We start from the raw sequence: 15,430 nt of genomic DNA, 5'->3' as shown, positions 1-15,430 counted from the left end.
TGTGCCTCATGCCATGCCAATGCTGTACAGCCCTAACAACAAAATCGTGACCTCCTTTATCTCCAGCCTAGGTTTGTGCGATTTTTTGTTATCGCTCCCTCCAACTGTGCTGACCTCTCACCATTAGGCCTGCAACCAGGTTTTAGAGAGACTTTTTGGCAGTCTGTGAGAATAAAGCAGATGAGTCAGTGAACCTGTACGTAGACTGAAAACATGTGCACACACACCACCCAATACACTTGTACTGAGAGAAGAGAGAGTAATGAACATTTGGAGCAGTATTTAAGTTTGCTTTCTCATTCCTGAGTCTTGTGCATCCCAGCAGGTTCCTGGATATGTATGGATGGCGGTGTGGGTGTGGATGTATTTAAAGAAGAAGAAGCAGCAAGGTTATCTACCTTGCTAAAACACCAGGAATGCTAAAGTGGCCTTCAGCCAGCGAAGGCTCAGTGAACAGGATAAAATTTCAGTTCAGATTTAAGGGAAGTTGTTGTGAGTCAAAAATCTGGTTTGGTGAGTTTGTGAGCTGGGAGCAGAAGAGAGACAACCTTGCTTCTGTGAGGGGGGGGGGGGAGAGAGAAAGACATGGAGAAGTGAGACAGACACACAACTTTCTTTCTCAGAGTTTCAGCTTGAGACCCTCCCTGCCAGGAGGCCGAAAACTTAAGTTCTGGAAGTGGGGTAGCTTAACTTAATGCTTTATGTCTAGTCAGGAATTTGGTCTAACAGATTGCCTCCTGATTAGCGCTCATTTTAGCACTTTTGGAATGTGTCCTTTAAGCCAATGAGAGGCAAGGATTTTTGCTCAGCTGGTTCCACTAATTGCAAGTTTCTCTCTGGACACATTTTGAGTTTTCAGAAAACTCCCAAAGGCCAAGACTGAAACGTGGGGGTTAAGGCGAAAAAAAGATCTGCTGTAGCTAGTGGCATTGTAGGGGGGAGTTGCTCAACACTTCTCCTTTGAGCAGGCCATCACCAAAAAAAAAGTAAGAAGATGCATAGCTTGCTGCCCAGAATCTCTTCCTTATTCCAGTGAATGCTGCTAAACCAACTTGAAGCACGCAGTCCAGGTAAGTGAGCGTTTTCCTGTCCCTTCTGTCTTGGTCCACAGATCTTCGCCTCCTCAAAACTAGTGCAAAGACGCTTATTGTGACTGTAAATTGCATTTGGAGGAATTTTGCAACACTCAAGGGCTGTGGGTGTGTGGCGTTTTTAGAAGCCGCGTCAGCTGATGTGTTCCACTCACCTTTAATGCTTTCTAAGGGAATAAATTAATTTTTTGGCTCACCTTGGTGAGTAAAGAAGAACCCGTCCTATTAAAATCACTGTGAATCCCTTCCTGGAGAGTGTTGGAAAGAAAGCCTATGGATCATCTGTTGCATTGAGATTAAAAAGGAATCATCCCCCCTCAAATTTAACAAAATGCTGAACTCGTTTTGTGTTAGAAAGTGTTCTGTGGATTTATATTTTTAAAATTCTGTACCTAACATACTGATGATGAGTTGTTTTAGCCAGTTCAGAACAGTTTCGAACCCTGGGTCTTTTTCATATATTACTAGAACTGAGGAAAGGGTGGGTTCTACATTTATTCTCACCGTATATGTACTGAAAAGTAATTCTTGTTGTTTTGTGGGATTTACTTGTTGGTAATTATCCACAGGCTTAGAGTGAGAGTTTATGACTTTTTATTCTTTTATTTAATAGAGCATCTTAACCCATACACTTGGACCAGTAGGTTGGTTTGTGTGAAACTGGTTTTGGCTGTAATACTGAGACAGCAACACTATTCTTGCTTCCTCCCAAAGACATAGGATGGGGCTGTAAAACCCCATTGACTACTATAGGATTTAAACAGATTGTGAGTAGGTCCGTAACTTCTGTTTCTTCAGAGTGCGGTTGAAATCAATCTATCTGAGGGGAATACATAGTATTGGTTATTCTTCAGTTCAGAATTAAAATCTTCATAAAGGGAAGCTAACAGAATTACAAAAAATAGAATAATGAAAATTGCTACATTTCAGCTTGAGCCCCCTTTCTACATCATTTATTCAGTACTGTATGTTGAGGATATTTAAAGGGCCTAGATGGGTCTTTCATAAATAAAGGGGCTCTACAAGTATTTTGAGTCAAACAGTGGCATCTCTGTGGGCTTTATACTTTTGAGTTATCTTGGATAGTCACACAGCATGTATTTTGAAAAAAGAAGAAGCAAAATACCGAGCTTACATGATTTTAAGGGGAAACAAAACTCTGTGAACTATTGCAACAAATGCGTAGCAAATTGCTGTATGCTATTTCTTTCCAGAGTTCCTGCTATCTCCCCCCCCCCCCCCCATCCCCCTTTTCTTAGTATGGATGTTAGGGTTGCAGGTGCCAGACCACAGAGGTGTTAATGAAACTGGTTTAAAACTGAAAAACAGAATACAATGCACATTGTTTTTTTTTAAAAAGAGGAAAATAAAACAAGAGCAGCAATGCCTTGCTTAAAGGGCTTTCTGGCAGAAGGGGAAGCCTAGTGAAGTTTCTCGAGCATGATTAAATTACTTTCTAAACTTAAGCAGAAGAGGAAACGTTCCTTTTTGGTTTTCATCCCCACCCTTCAGTCTTATTTTCTCTTGCTATAAGATTACACAGATTTAGAACGGATATTCCAATCTGCAAGGGCCATCGATGTCAGAGAATTCTGATTTAAAACCATTTAATGCTTTTTAAAATTTCACTGAGATGGAATGGGCTTAAAGCTCACACATTGTGGTTGCAATGATTGTTTTGATATGGACTGGCTGCTTGATCAGAGAGAATTGGAGTCTGAAAAATATCTGCTTCTGAAACTCTATGCCTATAGAAATGCTACCACAAGGTAACTTCTGGGGGCCTTTCACACTACAGTTATAGTAGTGTGTATGTGTGTGTGTATGTGCATGCGCATGCGTTCAAAATGCCTACTGACTTCTGGGTTTTCAAGGGTTTTCTTAATTTTACCAGTTCCTTCCAATACTCAGAGGTGGTTTTTGCCAATTCCTTCTAAAATATAGCCTACAGCACCTGTATTCATTGGTGATCTCCCACCCAAGTACTAACCAGGGCAGACTCTGCTTAGCTTCCAAGTTATAATCGATTTTAACTGGTAGGGTCTTGTAGCTTGGAGGGGTGCTGGAGTTCTCTGGCTGAGCATTCTGGATCTTCATTCCTAAACTCCAGATCCCCCAGATTTTATAGTAGTGAGCCATGGCAGTTAAAGCAGAATCAGCCCTATAATTGTGTAGTGTGAATGGTTCCCTGGTCAGTCAGTTCTGTATGTGGGTTCATTGTAAACCTCAGTCATAATGTCTGTGGAATATATAGTGTGGGGTCACATCATGAGATTTTTTTAAACAAGAAATTTGATGAGAATCTCTAATCTTCTGGTGAGAAACCTGAACCTAGATCCAGTTGCTAGTCCCACTGAGAGTAGAGTAATCAACAAATGTTAATCAAACAGTTAATTATACAGTTAACTGTTAAACAGTATAGAAATATTCATGTATATCCTAATGATGAAGTAGATCTACCCTATTTGTAATAGCAATTGGATTTAGGCCCTGGTCATGCAGGGACGTAGCCAGGATTTTAGGAAGGAGGGGGTCCAGACTAAGTGCCACCATTATAATGGGGCTCGGGTGCGGTGACGGAGCAGCACGCACCATTCATTTTTCTAATGGAAGGGGGAGGTCCGGACCCCAAGGACCCCCCCCCCCCCTTAGCTACATCCCTGGGTCCTGGAAAAAGAACCTCATTGAGTCTACTCACATTAAGTGCCAAACATGACACTAGAAAAATGACTTTCTTGAGGCTCTAGAACAAGGGAGCTAGATTTCTGTGCTCCATGTAAAAAGATGGAATTGTATTTCAAGTTTTCTAAACAGTTTTCTGAAGAGCTCTGATTTAAAATAATGGAAAATGGCTCTCCATTTTTATCTCATTTCTCCCTTAAACAATGTTTATAAAATATTGCAACCTCCTAACAGGTGAATCTGTGATATACCCTAACCTCATAGGTCCCTGCTTCCTCAACCTGTAGTGTTCGACATGTGCATTATGTCATATTCCATTAATTTCCAAAATAATTTCTAGTGTCCCTTTCTTTCTGCTAACAATTTCAATTGACTTCGTAATGTATTGAGTCTCTGAGGAAGCATCTTGTGTGCATGTACCTTTAAGTTGCCTGTTGACTTGTAGTGACCCCATGAATGTCATAGGGTTTTCTTAAGCAAGGAATACACAGAGGTGGTTTTGCTAGTTCCTTCATCTGGAAGACAGCCTACATCACGTAGTATTTGTCTCCCATCCAAGTACTAATCAGGGCTGACCCTACTTAGCTTCTAAGTATCCGAAACCTTTAGGATATTCTGGTTGGAAGTATTTTGTAGTTCATGAAAATTCTGTGAATGCAAGAATTTCCTTTCGTAAGTTATTTTTATTGACTCAATGTATTTTAATTCCTCATTTCCAAATGGATACTTCTGCTATCAGTTCTTGCTGAATTCAGTTAGACTTGCTTATAAGTAGGCAGGATTGCAATGTCATTTAATTTCAAGAATCATATTGCCTATTGGATTGTTGCATTCTTTTGTGCTAAAAACTTCCTTACATTAAAGCATTATCTTGGTAATTGGTTTATATGAAAAGCCGGCCCCAGTCCTAAACACACTTATTAGGAAGTACATTTCTTTAAGACCAGTAGGACTTGTCTCCAAATAAACACACCTTTGCTTTAATAGCTACTAAATTATTTTTAGTCAGTATGTTATCCTTGTATTTTATATGAGGGTAGTTTATATCCTTTTATCTGAGTACTTGTACTTTTCCATATACCACATAGAAGCAAACACAGTCCTTTTATTATTTCCAGTAAACAGATCTCGAAAAATATTCCTTCTCGGGGTTTTCTCCCCCACTTAATAACATGGTTCTGCATGTACCTAATTCCTGCCAAGATGAGGTAGATTTTCTCAGTATTGCTAAGACAAAGTTGGCTTTGTGTCATAAGAATTTAAAGGACTGTGGTGGCAGAGTCCATTTAGTTGAGCACAACATTGTCTTATGAATTACAATGACATGGTAACATGAGGTAGTTATTTTATTTTATTTCGGATCATGTTTATTCTTTTTTTAAAGATTAAAATTAGTTCCCATCCCATTCAGGTTTTGTCATCGGTGTACAATTGTTGTCTGTCTTCTAGACAGGTGAGATATATTGTCAGGTTGCTGGAGATCATGATATTTTTTTTACTGTACATTTCTTTTTAAAATCATCTTGAAGTTCCTAGTAGCAGCTGCAACTTCATTCCTACTGTTGTTGTTTTTTCAAAAGAGGACAAAAAAAAAGTCCCAAGGAGCATGTATGTATAAATAGTTGTGGTTCATACTGGATTTGGGGGGCTACTGAGAGTCTCCAAGGTATAATTGTTTAGGTGTTGAACTATCACCTGGAGACCAAGGTTCGAATCTGGCTCATCTATAGAAATGCACTGGGTCACCTTGGGCAAGTCACACACTCAGAGGAAGGCAAAGGCAATGCCACCTCTGCCAAGACAACACCATGGGCCAAAACACACTGCACAAATAATTCAGGGAATGCTAGAGAATTCTGGGAACTGTAGTTTTGTGAGACATTTAGCCTTCCCTGTCATAGAGTTCTGGTGCCACAGCAAACTGCAAACTCCCAGAATTTCCTAGCACTGAGCCAGCGTAGTTAAAGTGGTCTCAAACTTATTTCTACAGTGTTTTAGACCCATGATAGGTTTCACCTTAGGGTCACCATAGATTGGAAACAACTTGAAGGCATACAACAACAACAACAACAACAGCAGCTGGATCCTGAAACCAGGAGGGTGCTGTTGTGGCCTGGAGAGCATTTTATAATCGTAACTGAAGGGTTTTTTTGCAGCCATGAAATGTAGAACCCAGTCTTATTTTTACCATGTAGATGCCAAAATGCGTTTGCAAGTTATAAAAACCATGGGCCCCCACTTTTCAACCAATTCCATTTTCTGACAGGGCCCTAGTCCCAAACTTGTCAAATAAGCAGGGGCTTCTTGTATACATGTGACCAGTAGATGAAAAACAGTGAGATAGAAGCATTGTTCAAATAAATAAAATTGTTTTCCATTCCATAACATTATATTGTTGAATAATAAGTCAGTTGCTAAAAATATACAAGTCGCGAGTCAAATCGAGTCAGCGTGTCATTTATTGCAGAGCTGAGTCCAAGTTGAATCATTGAAGCAACTTGAGTTAGACTTGAGTCTGAGTCAGTCAACCTGAATTTATATCACTGGCAAAACATGCCAAGGAGATACACTGTGGGAGTTCACACTTTTTTATACCAATAAGAACCCTATGAATGCTTGTTCCAAGTCCACTTTCATCTGATGGATTTGATGAAGACCAGATAATTCAAGTAGAGTATATATGGCTCACCAGTTCTCAGAGGACCCTCAAGCCATCGCTTGGAGTTTTGCTAACAAATGTGGACTTGGGGTGAACCATAAAGGCTACCCTTATATGTTCTTGTTCCTAGCCAGAAGACTCAGGGCCAGTTAAGACAGATTTGTTATGCCAACAGTTTAGAAATAAATAGCAGTGTTCTTTATCAGTTTCAAACAGATCAGTGACCATGGGAATTTTAGTACAATAGATCAAGATAGCCTGGAATCAATCCACTTTTGGGGCAGACATTTTGTCCTGGTTTTGCAAACTTTTTTTGCCCAGAGGAGTTAATTGTCTTCTTTGTTTTCATTTGTAATCAGTTTGCAAGGATAGGCTTATGGAGGCCTTTGGCTAGCACCAACAACAGCAGCTATTAAGCCAGATTCTTAATGATCCAGATCAGTATGCCTCTCACTCTGCCTTAGTCCCTTACTCCAGATATCTGGATAGAAAAAGCTACAGTGTATTCAGTGACATTCTTTAGAGCTAGTCCTAGTTGTGTGGGTGGCATGTTAAACTGTTCCACCTTTGCTGGAGGCTGAAGGAAACATAGAGATTCTTCCAGACTGCCCTGTTCTCTACATCACAATGCCGCCATCAGATAACATCTATGCCCTTTCAACTGTAATTAGCAAGCCGGAGATAGAAAGCTAGATCCTATTTACCAAACCCTGCAGCATTCCAAATGAGGCACTCTTGCCAAATGGGCACCTTAGTTTTAAATGATGAGGACTAAAATTATTTTCACCAGACTGCAACGTGTAAGCAGGGACGTAGCCAAGGGGGGGGGGTTCTTGGGGTCCGGACCCCCCCTTCCATTAGAAAAATGAATGGTGTGTGCTGCTGTGCCGCCGTACCCAAGCCCCATTATAATGGTAGCACTTAGTCTGGAACCCCCCTTCCTAAAATCCTAGCTACGTCCCTGGTGTAAGAAGTTAAAATGGAGTATTAGTACTCCCTGCCATGCACAAACAATGCCAATTTAAGCTTGTGTGTACTACTTTCAGCCACCGTTGCCTTCTAGATAGGGACTGGAACACAGAGCCTCTATAAATCAAACCTAATCCAGAAATTTGAAAAACTTCAAACCCCAAAAGTTTTTGTTTCCAGCCATCTGCTTCCACCTTCAAGGTTGCAACTGTATCCAAGGCTTCTGCCATTTTAAAGATCCTCACATTTCTCTGCAGCCTTGAATCTCTCTCCAGCCTCACAAATACAGTACAAGTACATACTATGCTACCTGTGTATTCCAAAATCTGAAAAAAATCCCAACTCCAAAATGCATCTGTTCCAAGAATTTCAGATAAGGGATAATCAACCTGTATACTGGATTTCATGTTTTAGTAGTTAGTATTTTGAACCACACATGTAGAGACAAAATGAACTCCAACTGAGGGTACCTAATAATTATTTTATGTGTAAGCAGAAGTTGCATCAGCACATATTTGTTACATCTTTGTATGCCTGTTCAAGGCTGCAAACTACACTCTCAACTGCAGCTACTGTATCTTGGCTTCTGCACATTTATACAATATATATACATCAATAATGTTCAAGGGTGAATTCATTAGCATGCTTCACTCATTTGAACAGGTGTCCCCCCCCCCCGTACCTGGCATATATTTAGAGAGTGGAGAAGCACACAATGAATTGTCTTCCTAGTTATTTATATTTCTTTTCTAGGGAGATTGTGTATCTGTGCTCTTAACATTTTAATTAAGAGCACTGTGATGTATAGGAGTGTGCATGTTTACTGCCATGTTTACTCCATGTGTCCATTTCTTAAACATCTGCCAGCACCACTTCCTCAGATCAATATGAGCAGCAGCAGAAATATGGGTGGAATGCAAAACAGAATTGCAGTGCCAGCCAAAAATAAGAGGCAAGATGATGCATTAGCATTGTAAAAGGACTAGGAGGACCTCCCTTCCAATTCCCACATAGTGAAGAGGGTTGTGCAAATAGGGTGAGAGAGAACACAAGCAGTTTATCTCTTTTGGGTCCTAGACCTGTCCAGTGTGCCTAATGTGGAGAGCTACAGCAGCGAACTGGAGGAGAAACTATAGAAATAATTTCACTATCTGTGCAGGTAGAGTGCACTCTCTTTGACAGTGGTCACTGCTGTCTGTAAAGTTTATGCTCAAACCTGGAGGCGGTGTGATGCCATTTCTTTTACGCGAACATAACTCTTTCTAGACTAACTACCCAACTTTGACCCTGGTCTGTTTTCCCAGTAAGCCAAAGTCAGTTCCAAGTTCAAATACACTCTCACCTAGAAAAATCATAGAAGCTGGTGTAATAGAAATCTCTTCACGCAATCAATATTGATCACTCTGTAACTAACACGATAACAGCAAATGCTCTTGAACATTAAAATTATTCCCCTCCTGTACAATAAAGTATTGCCTTCTTAAAGTACCTTGAACCTGTGGAATCAATCAGCCTTGAACCTTGAATAAGTCAGTTTGATATTGCATGTCTCAAGATACAGGCACTTGTTTGCAGAGGCTGCATAATCCACACTTAAGGCTAATGTAGTTTGTTTATAAGCAGGTCCCCATTCCTCCCTTGGTACGTTGGTACCTTTCCTCTCATGGTATGTCTGATTCCTAATTCATATGACTTGTTTGCAAACCCTGCAATTAGTAGCTATACCAGATTTGTTGACCAGACTGGTACAGCCCTCTTACGCATTCCATCTTCTTGCAAACAAGTACTGTCTTTGGAGAAGTCTGTCTAAGACTACAAAGCCAATTGCTGAGAAAGAGGGGGGAAATCTTGTTATCATTTCTTTTAAAGTTGCTTTTCTATATATTTCTGGTTTTTAGTGCTGGAGTAACCTTGAGTGAAATGCCAAATCTTATCTGCTTTTCCCCCCAGTCTACATTGAAAAATGGCTGAAATGCATTACGTTCCTTTCTTATGTATTTTTTAAATATAGACCTCCATCTTTATACTTGTTTATAGGAAATTTAAATGGTATCAAAATGGAGAGAAAATTCTGTTTGCCTTGTCCCTTAGACCACAGGTCTTATGAGCCATTAGATTCATGGCCATACAAAGTACTGTCAACTGACTTCTACGTGAACCCAAGTTTCGATTTAGCAGTCTTGAGAAATCTTTGCTTTGTGCCATAGCAGAGAGTCTGGGATTTCCAATGTTATTTAACTTGTTCTTTAGGTTCAGCTCCCATGAAAATAGCTGAGTCTGTATAGTGGAGAAATGATTCCAGAAATGTTGTTTTGAAATCTGACCATTTCTCAACTCACTCCTAAAAGCGGTACAAACTGGCCAAAGTAAAGAAAGGCCATTTCGTATGTTAATAACTTAATAACCCCTTTTTAAAAACTTGAAAACAAAAACAAAGCTTGCCTTATGCTTTTACATGGGTATTCCATCCAAGGCACTGATCAGGTCTCCACTTCCTCCATTAAATATCAGGCAGTTGAACTTCTTCCTGGGCAAAAACTTGAAAAAGTTACTTCTAATGAACGGAGATACCAGAATCTTCACGCTATCTTGGGGAATTTGGGAGCTGTCCAAAAAGTAACATTTCAAAGTTCTGCCCTGGCCCAGTTATACTTTTTCTTGCATTGACCTTACAGCTCTCATACTGCAAAATTGCTTAAGACTTAATAAATATGGAGATATAATTCATACTAGATAACAAAAATGTTATTTTATGCTGGATTAATTTACAATGGGAACAATTGAAAACATTCCACAGAAGTTGCTCATTCTAGGACAGGCCTATAGTAAGTTTAAGTTTTAATGCTTTGTGGTACAAAGTAAACATCTCTATAGCTGCCCATTCATCTGATAATTGGACAGAAAGTATTCTTTTACCTGAAATGAACACTGTTTTTGCTGTTGCTTTGTGTGCTGTGAAGAAAAGGGTGGAACTGTGATGTATACTTTTTTGGAAAAACTCTGAACTGGCACTGGAGCAAACTAGATCCAGTGTCAATTTAGCGATAATTTTAGCAAGCCTTTACTGGCTTGGGTTCAGGCTATTTGAAGGACCTTCTCTCTTTTTATGAGAGTTACTGTAATGTAGTGGTTTGAGCATTATACTATGACTCTGGAGAACAGGGTTAGAATCCCTGCTTGGCCATAGAAACCCACTGGGTGAACCTGGGCAAATCACACTCTCTCCGCCTCAGAGGAAGGCAATGGCAAACTCCTTCTGAACAAATCTTGCCAAGAAAACACTGTGTTAGGTTTGCCTTAGGGTCTTCATAGATTGGAAATGACTTGAAAGCACACAGCAACAACAGTCTCCGTTTATGACCCCATTAGAGCTCTAATATCTTCTGGTAAGGCCCTTCTCTCTGCCCCATCACCTTCTCAGTCTCATTTGATGGGAACAAGTGAGAGGGCCTTTTTGGTGGCTGCCCCTAGACTTTGAAACCTCTTCCCTAGTGAGGCCAGAATGGCCCCATTTTTGTCCTTCATTTGTCAGCAAGTTAAAATATTTTTATCCCATCAGAAACATTTATCCCATCCCATTGGAAACTTTTAGAAACTAACTGGGGTGGGCTTTTAAGTCTGTGCAATGCCATTTTAAAGGTTTGTATGTTGTCCTTCAATGAAATTTAATGTTTTTAACTATAAGTTGTTTCATTGTTGTAAATATATATATATATATATATATATATATATTTGAAATATAGATCAAAACTATACAAGTGCTTGTATAGTTTTGATCTATATTTTAAAAAAAGTTAGCTGTGTTGAGTCTCATTATTGAGAGAAAGGCAGGATATATATGAATAAAACAATAATGGTATGGAAATGGCTAAAATCAAATTGATATCATTTTTTTCTATGTCAGGTTGGGATACTTTCTAGACCTGAGTAATCCTAATAAGGTGGAGAAGGAATTGGAATTAAATTAAGAGTTAACAGGTGAAATTATATAAAATAAGAATTTTCAAGAGGTTTGACTGTACAGAAAGGATATAACATTCTGAACTTTCTGTAGGTAGCAGATTGCAAGTTTGTACCTTGGAATCTTAAAAAACTTTGTTTGGCCTCATTAACAGTGTAACTTTGGATTTTGTTCCTACTCCTGAAAGGAACACATAGATATTTTGTCTGGTTTTATGTTAAGTACACTTGCTGTTATTTACATTAGTATTAGAGCTCACAGTGGCCTACCAGGGGATATCCAAAAGTTTTAATTATCACCATGAAATAAAAAACATACAATAGTCACTTGCAGTGGTCAAAGTTAGTTCTTCTCCACATAGTGTCCCTGCAGAGTCGCACATTTTTACCAGCGTTTCTTCACCTGTTTCAAGCCCTCTTTGTAGAAGTCATCCACTTTGCTCAAAAACCACTGTTCCACTTAAAAAATGACATCTTCTCTGTCGTCAAATCGCCAACCACAAAGTGGTTTCTTCATCTCAGGAAAGAGGAAGAAGTCGCTTGGTGCAAGATCAGGTGAATAAGGTGGATGCTGCAAAAGTTTATAGCCTAACCGGTGGGCGGCGACAACGGATGCTTGGGCCGTATGGATGGGTGCACTGTCAGCCAGGAGATGGATGCCTTTGCTGATCAGTTAGTCTCCCTGTTAGTAACTTGCATTGCCTGAATGTGCAGGACACTGGAGTAGAAGGAGAGAGCAGGAGATGGTCTGTGTGAGGGGTGGGAATCATTTGGCTCTCCAGATGTTGTTAGACTGCAACACCCAATATTCCTCATCGTTGGTCATGCTGTCTAGGGATGCTAGGAGTTGCAGAAAAACCACATATGGATGGCTGCATAATTCCCATCACTGAGCTATGAAAAGCGTGGGCAACTGTGATCCTTCAGATGTTATTGGACTGTAACACCCATAATTCCTTTTGTGTGTGTGAATGTGAATTAAATCAATCTTCTGAGGATGGTATTTGCACAGGATGTAAACACCACATATATCCATGCCTTCAACCCATTTGTCAACTTATGGCAGCTCCATGAATTTCATAGGGATTTTTTTTCAGGCCAGGAATATTAAGATGGTGGTTCTGGTGTCCCTACCTCTGATATATAACCCCCAGCCCCTGGTATATGTTGGTGGTCTCCCATCCATTGCTGGCCTTGCTTGCTATTCCTTACCATTGATTATATACTAGGTAGTGCTAATACAAACTGAATGCAATTGCCCATTTTTATGCAGTTAGAGGGGCATGGGGCTCACATACACAGAAAAAACTTAGTGTTTTTCTTTAGTTTGTGTTTTTAGTCTACTCATACGTTTTGAACAATGAATAATAGCATTTGATGTCTATGTACAAGTAGACAGAATGCATGTGGGGTGTAAAGGAACACAGCTGGGATGTGAAGCTGTCTGCTCTGCTCCAGTACAATGCAAAATGGGGAAAACAGGTAGGCAGGAGTAGAAACACAGCACAGTGAGGGACAAATCATACATACCGTTAAGTATGTTGCTGCATTTACTGTGCAGTTTTTAAACCAAATGTTATGGGCAAAGTAACAGCAGGAGTCTGATAATTCCTGGGACCACAAGTATGAAGGCAGTAGGCTTAATTCTTTCCTGTCTTGATTTAGTAATAAATTAAACCACTCTTCTGAGGATAGTATTTGCATTGGATGTAAACACTACAGAAAATGCAACTAAAGAGGAGCCCAGTAATGAGAGCAGGAAATTATAGTGAAGTGCATTTTTCTTATGCTTGGTCATGTTTTGTTGTTAAGCATGAGAGTTCAATTTGAATATTGTGCACAAATTGTGTTCTGTGGTGACCGCCATCCCTCTGGTTACAGTTTTTCACTTAGAAACAAGTTAGAAAAGTATATGTAAATTTATAAATCAAGCACTTCCTCAATTTAGTCAAAGTTTCTTGATTTCCCCCACTGTATGTATTCCTTCCTTTCAGAAATGCTATGTCCATTTTATCCATTCTCTCTGTTGAAAACACTACCATGGATAGTTTGAAATCATGCAGAATTATTTTGGCTGGAATTCTTTTCTAGACTTGTATCTTTAGGAATTAGAAATTACAGTATTTCCGTAATGTCCATATCCAGCAAGGGGCTGCTGTTACATTACTATGCAGGGGAGCTGTCAAAGTAGCTGAGGTGCATCAGTCCAGTTGGGCATTGGGCCACCAGCTAAGGAGTGCCAATGTGCATCAGGAGACGCTTGCTGATGTCCTGTTATGCATCTTCACAGTTTACTACAAATGTTCTTTAGCTCCTCTGCTGCATGGCTAAGTACACATAAAGTAAAAGAAGAAATGAAGGGTAACTACAGTGCACCCTTGGTAGTCAAGTCAAGTAAAGTTTTATTGCATTTGACCAATTGTCTTAGCATACTACAATGAAACATTTAAAATACATGTAAAATACAAGCATGTCATCTTTAATACAGAGTTTATAAATTTAATACTTGAGATAACAATTATATCCAATTTTGATTTATCAGATGTGGTCATCTTCTTTACAGCTTATAGGTATCTCACCTATATACTTCTTCCTAATTTTTTTGGCTGCTAGGGCGAATAAAGGTACTCTCCAGGTTACATATTTGTCCGAATCCACTAGAAGATGAAAAATCACATCTTGTGGACTCTGACTAGGACTAATTTTCATTAAAGTTGTCACAAACTTTTCCCTTGGTTCTCTATAAAGTGGGCAAAACAATATATAGTGGGTAAGGTCCTCTAATTCTGAGCAGCCGTATATGCATGTGTGATCCTTTATTGGAATGCCCCTATGCCTTCCATCCCTATAAGCTGACTTCATCATATTCAATCTTAGCTCTGTGAAAGCTTTCCACACCCTTGGAATGCCCTGGGATTTGGTTCCAGGATCCCTGTGGATACCAAAATCCATGGATGTTCAAGTCTCATTAAATACAATGGATAATAAATGATGTCTCTTATAGAAAATGGCCAGAATCAAGGTTTGCTTTTAGGAATATATATATATATATATATATATATATATATATATATATTCAAGCAGGCCAACTGTACGTTTAAATTATGAGAAATCTTTGAAAAGGATAGTTGAAAGTTGTGTCTCTTTCTGGCTTTACTTCGCGAACGAAGATTCAGGAAGGACTCATCCCACACTTTCTACAAGCACGCTGATGACTAAAAAGGCCAATCCGAGATAGACAAGTCCAGTTTTAGAAAGCACAGCAGAAAGTCTCCTTGGGTGATGTTTCCGAGTTGTGGTTCTTTCTGCGTTGTTGTTTCTCTTCGAGACTTGTTCAGCGTGAACTTACAAAGAAGGCTGCAGCATTGTGGATAGTGCGTCTCCATGCCACCCAGTGCAGGGCCAGGGTGGACCATTGTTGGTGATCAATTTGGCCGAGCCTGAGGTGTTGTTTCAGGGAGTCCTTGTATCTCTTCTTTGGGGCGCCTCCCTAAGATAAAACAAATAGGAACTTCCTGCAGAACGCTGTATTTTCTCTGAACTATTTCATTCTTACAAGTTCTAGATTAATTAAATGTCTGGAGCTAATGGCCTTTTACTTTTAAACTAATGTAATAAATGTTACACTTTGAGCTTAGTGAAAACAATGACAGCCACACCTGCTTCCTACCATGACTGAAGTGGTTGTCCGAGGTGGATGATGTTGGATACAGTGGAATGGGGCAGTGGCAACAACCCACAAGTTTCTTTTTTGAGATGAAATGGAGAGCTGTGTGTTCCTGGCAGGTTTTTCTCACCTACTAAGCCAGACTGCTGTCTTTGGGTGCCCTACCACTTGTATTGTGAAGATGGGAGGGGGCAGCCGCGACATGTAGTTGTGGTACTAGCACTAAATTATTGTTCTTGAATGTGGTGCTGGACACTGTCCAATTAGAAATACAGAAATCAGATGCACCTGCCTGTCCAGTTGGCTTCTGCTGGTGGATTCATCTTCTAGTGGATTTGGACAACTGAAAGGCCTTCTCTCATCCTTTGCCTCAGGATGCAAATGTCTTGGCCAGCCTTAATA

The 15,430-nt window shown here is 39.8% G+C and overlaps 1 protein-coding gene across 3 annotated transcripts in view; it reads left to right on the top strand.

Moving 5' to 3' along the window:
- The first annotated feature begins 914 nt into the window (after positions 1-914).
- Positions 915-15,430, top strand: part of RBM47 (RNA binding motif protein 47) — a 96,202-nt gene continuing 81,686 nt past the window's right edge. Inside the window, exon 1 of one of the 3 annotated variants that reach the window (XM_042469356.1) lies at positions 915-1,070. The gene's annotated coding sequence lies outside the window, so the exon portion shown is untranslated. The remainder of the gene's footprint in view (positions 1,071-15,430) is intronic. The other 2 variants (XM_042469348.1, XM_042469355.1) reach the window with 2 other exon arrangements.

This window comes from Sceloporus undulatus, chromosome 5, assembly GCF_019175285.1.
Source record: "Sceloporus undulatus isolate JIND9_A2432 ecotype Alabama chromosome 5, SceUnd_v1.1, whole genome shotgun sequence".
Taxonomy (NCBI): Eukaryota; Metazoa; Chordata; class Lepidosauria; order Squamata; family Phrynosomatidae; genus Sceloporus; species Sceloporus undulatus.
This window is presented reverse-complemented; position numbering and strand designations above follow the sequence as displayed.